Consider the following 6,350-nt stretch of genomic DNA (forward strand, 5'->3'; position numbering starts at 1 on the left):
ACCCTCATGCTAAGTGCAATAAGCCGATCCTGAAAACCAAAGGGAGTGTTCTCTGTGATATGAGGAGGCTGACATTCAATGAGGGGGTTCATAGGACTGGACCAGGGGAATGAAGGGAGGGGAGGGGGGTGGGAGTGGGAAAGGCAGTAGAGAGGACTGGGCAGGACCTTCCTGTCTCCGTGTCGGAGCACACGACCAGCGTGACTGCACATCACGCACACCCGCAAGAACGGGAGGTCGTACTCCATGTGTGTGTGACACGTCAAAATCCACCCCCCTGTCATGAGATCTAAAACAGAACAGCAGCAACGACAGAGAGGTCACTTTCCTGCTTCAATCCTTTTGTTCTTTTTATTTTATTTAAAAAAAAATTTTAAACAGATGCAACACTTTTTTATACCTTTGTTTTATTTGTTCACTCTCCTGTGGGGCCGGGGATGGAACCCAGTGCCTTGTGCATGCTAGGGAAGCGCTCCGCTCGGCCCCAGCCCAGCCCCAGCCCCTCCTTTGGTTCTTCTTTTGGTGGTGCTGGGGGTTGAACCAGGTCCTGGGGCCTGAAGGTCAGCACATCTGCAGCCCATAAGCTGCTCCTCCGGTTGGGAGGCCTCCCAGTCTGGCTCCGATTTAATTCTTCAGCCATGTCCCTTAGGCTCGCACGCTCAGGTAACGTCAGCCCCATGGGGTTACTTCCTATTCCTCCAAAGTAATTCCCCAAAGCTCTTCTCGGCCTTGAGTGTGCATCTCCTCACTTCTTCCTGCGGTTGGCTCAGGAATCCTTATCCTCAGGCTCAGCTGAGCAGGACCACCCCTGGGGACCCCCCCCCTCCCTGCCTCCCTGGGTTGATCTGGGTGCTCACCCCCCTCACAGCTCCAAGCTCTGCTCTGTGCCGCAGCCATCACCTCATGATCTGGGTGCCTTCTGTGCTCCAGTCCCCGGGATGAGATGCCGTTGGTGTTTCTGCTGCAGTGGGAGTTGGGGTGGGGGTTGTGACAGGAAGCACACATGGTTTCATTAGAACTGAGACAGTGCGAGAGAGAACGGCAGAGGGTATTGACGTGAGAAACACCAGGGCACTTGTGTGAGCTGAGGAATCACGGTGCCTCTTTTTTTTTTTAATGGTACCAGAGATTGAGCCCAGGGCCACTTGACCACTGAGCCATATCCCCCGCCCCTCTTTTTAAATTTAGAGATAGGGTCTTTTTAAGTTGCTTAGGGCCTTGCTAACCTCCTGCCTCAGCCTCCCAGGTCGCTGGGATTGCAGGTGTGTGCCACTGGGCCCAGCCTCCTGGGTGCCTTTCTTGAGGAAGTGACGTAGGGTCTCTAGGGATGGGGAGGAGTTGGTGGCCCAGCAAAGAAGAAGGTGGGGAGAGGGTGGGTGGCCTTCCAGGCCTGGAGAGGGCCCTGGGCACAGAGGGAGCTGGTGTGGCTGGCGAGCAGAAGTGGCTCGGGAGTGGGGAAGGGTGGCACGGGGGATCGTGGAGCTGCAGGAAGGACGTGGCTTTGACACTGGGCCTGGGAGGCCAGGAGGGGTTCTCTGCAGAGGAGCCGTGGGACCGGACTCGCATTTTCAAAAGATGGATTTGAAGGCGCAGGCCACGTGGGAGGTGCCAGGTAGTGACACCAACTCGAGAGGTAGACAGGAAGGAGGGCGGCGCTGAGAGTGTTCCCAAGACCGGGTCCATGGGTGGGGAGGAGCAGGTGCCTGGGATGTCTCCCATCATCTGGGGGGTGGGAAAGGGGGCTCTGCCTGAGGTGGAGGATCCTGAGCCAGGGGATAGTCTGGGGAGACTCACCGAGTCTATTTGGGACATGAAGGTGAACTCCTCAAGGGTGGACATATTCGTCTCAAAGTCCCTGGTCCAGAACAGCAGGGGCCCCAGAAATGTTTGCAGAACAAATGACGGGAGACCACTCTGGGGTTGCTGATGTGTGGGTTGAACACCCAGCACCCAGGCCCGCTCCTTGGATGACGAGGAGCTGAGGAATCACGGTGCTTTTTGTTTTTAACTTAGCCCCCGTCGAAGCTCTGATGGGTTATCCCAGATGGAAGCAGAGGGGGGCATTGTGGATATTCAGTGTATGTTTGGGGGTGTGAGAAGGGAAACAGGGACCCCAGGAGTTGGGAGGGGCTTGTACGTATCCGCTCATCACAATTCGTTAGCATTTTCTGCTCAGCTGGGGGCACGGTGTGGCTGGCTGCAATGTGGCATTTTTAACCCAAGGTCTTGGAACAATTTCCTGCCATTAGCACACAGCATCCTTAGATTTCCCCAGAGGCTTGGGCTTCCATTTTTGCAGCCAGGGAGTTTAATATACACGTAAGCCTGAGGCTCAATCACAGTGCTGAGGCACCCGGGTGTAGTTCATCTATCCATCCAACAGCTGTCATTCATCTGTCACATGCCAGGTCCTGTGCTGGGCTCTGGGTGCTGAAGGGCAACGAGACAGGCCAGGTCCCAGACTTCTGGGGATCATTATGTTTCATATGCACACAGACACAGTGGTGCCACTGTCACCAGAGTCACGTGTACAGTCCACTGGCAGGATCTGGAGCATATATCCTCACTTTCACGGAAGCTGGCCAAGCTTCAGTGTTTCTGGAGGCTGTGGATGATGCTGTCACTGAGAATTTAATCTCTAACCACACCTGTGTACTTGCTGGAAATTCACAGCAGTGGTGTTCATGATGGTTGGACCCGGACCACCACCCAACTACCCAGGAGGAATGAAAGGCGAAGCGCACAGGGATTATGATGGAACAACACAGCATTGTCTAATAAAACAGGGGCCAGCCACCGTGGCGCACACCTGTAATCCCAGCGACTTGGAAGGCTGAGGCAGGAGGATCGCTAGTTCAAAGCCAGCCTCAGCAACTTAATGAGGACCCAAGCAACTCAGCGAGGCCTGTCTCTAAATAAAAAAGAAAAAGGGCTGAGGATGTGGCTCAGTGGTAGAATACCCCTGGGTTCAGTCTCCAGTACCAAAAAACAAAACCAAAAAAACCTAAACTTGTTAACCACTCGGTTCTGTTGGTCATATTTGTAATGAACCCTACTGTGATATTTGAGAGCTGGACTAGGCATGAAATACCTTTTCTGCTCTGAAGTCCTGAGAGTCAGTTGTTCATAGAAGTCAAGCAGTTCCCAATCTAGTCAGGAAGGTAGACTTACTTATTTACTCATTTATTCATTCAATAAATACTTGTGGTGTTTCCACCGTGTTCCTGGCATTGATCCAGATGCTGGGGCATGTCAACACTTAATTGTAATGTGCTGCAAAAAGGGCCTCGGTAGAGGTCATGAAGGTGAACTCTTCAAGGTGGACATACATATTATTCATTTCGAATTCTCTGGTCCAGAACAGCAGGGGGCATAGGGCAGGGGGAGTAGCTGACCCAGTCTGGGGCTTGGGGGTCTGGCGGGACCTCCTAGGGGAGGGTCATTTGAACAGGGCCTTGAGGGATGAATAAGAGACCTGTAGGCAGCAGATAAGGGAAATGGAGCCTATACTACTTTGGGAGTTATTTTTGGAGGTGCTTACGTGTAGAATACGGGAAGATGGAATATGTAGATTATTTATAGACTGTTGTCCTCATTCCAGCCAGAAAATCAGGATGAGGAGCTGAGTTCAGAGAGCTGAACCCATGAAATAAGAATAACACCTTTGCGTTCTGGTTGTCTTCTTACTCGGCATTTAACTGAGAGTCACGTGGGATCAAGGCCTCTTTGAATAATGCCCCTTGACCCATCAGTGCCACCAGCTGCAGGAAGGGGAAGCATCTGGATCCTGCTGGGCTAGAAAAACATGTGGGAACCCTGGATTTTCATCCTCATGCAGAAAGCAAGAGCAGCGTCCAGAGGTGACCCAGGGTGCGGGTGGATTCCAACGGGTAAATAGTAGTGTTAAAGAGAAAACGTGCAAAGGGTTTTGGAGCATCTCCTCTCTTTCCTGTTTCTTCTTTCTCTCTTTCTACCCTGCAGTTTTCTGCATTCTTCCTTCTCTTCTTGCCATTCTTTCTTTATTCCTCTCTCTCTCTCTCTCTCTCTCTCTATATATATATATATATATATATATATATATATATATATATATATATATATATATATGGGATTGGACCCAGGGGTGCTCAATCACTGAACCACATACCAGCCCTATTTATTTTTTACTTTGAGACAGGGCCTTGCTAAGGTCTGAAGCTGGTCTTGAACTTGCAATCCTCCTGCCTCAGCCTCCTGAGTCCCTGGGATGATAGGCAGGTGCCACCATTTCTTTTTCCCCCCTCTCTTGGTCTCACTTTGTGCCTCCTGCTGTCTCTTGGGGTGCTTCTCTGTTCGCTCTCCCTTTTTCTCCTTCCCATATCTCATGGCTACCCCAGGATCACCCTTTTGTGTCCTTCCACTTGAGGGACCCCAGCTTGCCCTTTTGGGCATTGGGAGAGGGCCGAGTTGGTGAGTGCTCTGAGCTGAACTAACCTCCCTTGACAAGGAGATCTTTTTAAAGAGTCTGGACTGAAAACATGGAACTACAAAAGGCTCCTTCGCCCTGGCTCTCGCACATCCCTACTTGAGCTGAGACATTTCCAGACAGATAATCATCAGGCTTCCTACAGGAAATTAAAGACCTTGGCACCGCGCAGTTGTTCACATCACTTGCGTTGCTTGCTAAGTTTTACCGAAGGCTTTGCTTCCTTGGTATGTGATAGAACAAATCTTTAATGAGATTTCTTTTCCAAATCTCTCTAATGAAGCCAGTCGTGTGTGTCCTCCAGATAAGCTCACAATAGGGCCAGCAGGTTCCCATTTGGGTGCAAGCCGCTGCCTCACCCCTTCTTATCTGAGCTTCGAGGACACTGAGCTGGCACATATCCTTAGGGTCCATGCTGGGGAGCTGCACTGGGGACAAGAGCCCTTACAAGATGGTGCATCCAGACCTCTGGCTGGCTGGACAGTTGTGGTGGATGCGGCGTTTGTCTGTCTAGGAGCTAGGAACACCCCCTACATTTTCTTTGAGTTCCTCTCCCTACCACCCACATCCACACTCCTTTGGCTAGCACCTGCTTCAGAGGATGTAAGGCCCCCCTGACCTACTCAACATGGCGCCCCTAACTACCCAACATGGCGCCCCTACCACCCTTTGGGTTGAGTCTGAGTATGTGATTCATTTTTGACCGGTGAGATGTGAAGCAAAGTGACTTCTGGGACAGTTTTCTCTTTTATTTAAAAGAGATCCCAACAGGGCTGCTTCTCCTTGTCTCTGACTTGGAAGGGCAACGATGGGATGCTTGGATGTGTTGTGGCCACCTTGTGATCAATATGCTAAGGAGGCAGAGCAGAAAATCAGAAAGAACTGATGTCATGGTGACACCTGCCACCAACTTAATGAGCCTTGGAACTGCTCTCCCTCTTGGGTTCTTAGAGTGGGGGGATAATAAATGTCCTTGTTTTTCAGTTCTCTTGAGTAGGGTTTTCTTTCCTGGCCATGGAAAGCATCTTAGCAGATACAGACAGGGAGGTCCAAGATGGTCCACCATTAAGGGAGGTCCGGGTTCTCTGAGAGGGGCAGGGTGGCGAAATGGCTCCATGTTGTTGTCCCACACTGTGACAAGTCATGGGCAAGTCACTTAATCTGTCTGAGTTGAAGTTTCCCTGGCTCAGAATGAGTATTGAGTACCACAAAGATATTCAATAATTGTCAGTTCTCTCCTTCTTAGACATGTTTATCTTCTAGCTATTTTTAAAGGGACCAAGAGGTGCCAGGTGCAGAGAGCTATTTAATGACATTTCAGTGCTGGGGAAATTTTACACAGAGACCGTTTTGAGTCCTTTACCCACAGTTGCTCCAAGTACAAATCACGTCTCTAATGCCAGCGACAGCGTTGAGGGGGAGGCCAATACACCCAATTCTCAATTCTCCATGGTGATGAGGGATGTGGATAATTGAAAACAGCAGATAATCCCCGAACCTGCTTTGAGTCACTGACTTCCACCGCCTCCCCCAGTGTCACTTTTGTGGTGCAGCTGACAAACCGCCACACGGATGCACGTTTCTCTGCATCTCTCTTTTGGTGCAATCACTTGGCAAATCTTCACTTGGCAAATCTTCACTTGGCAAATCTTCACTTGGCCATCCCTTCAAAGTGGCTACGGCTGGGGTGACAGAGAAGCAGCAAGGGGCTTCGACCCCTCCCCCCATGCCACACATACAGTAGCCAAGAATGGCCTGGAAGCGGCAGGACTCTGCTTGGCCTTGCCCTGGGGCCTGTTTGACCTCAGTTTCTTCAAGCTCTTTAGGAAGCCCAAGACCAGAAGGATCGGGGGTCCTCCAGGTGCCCGTGAGCACCAACATGCTG

The 6,350-nt window shown here is 51.0% G+C and overlaps 1 long non-coding RNA gene across 1 annotated transcript; it reads right to left on the reverse strand.

Annotated features, from left to right (window-relative positions):
* Window positions 1-411: 411 nt before the first annotated feature.
* On the reverse strand, window positions 412-1,289 carry LOC114079688 (uncharacterized). Its single transcript, XR_003580513.2, has 3 exons — window positions 1,227-1,289; window positions 858-961; window positions 412-775 (listed from the first exon to the last, which is right to left on the reverse strand). It is a non-coding gene; the product is annotated as an uncharacterized lncRNA (long non-coding RNA).
* Window positions 1,290-6,350: the final 5,061 nt, after the last annotated feature.

This window comes from Marmota flaviventris, chromosome 10 (assembly GCF_047511675.1).
Source record: "Marmota flaviventris isolate mMarFla1 chromosome 10, mMarFla1.hap1, whole genome shotgun sequence".
Classification (NCBI taxonomy): domain Eukaryota; kingdom Metazoa; phylum Chordata; class Mammalia; order Rodentia; family Sciuridae; genus Marmota; species Marmota flaviventris.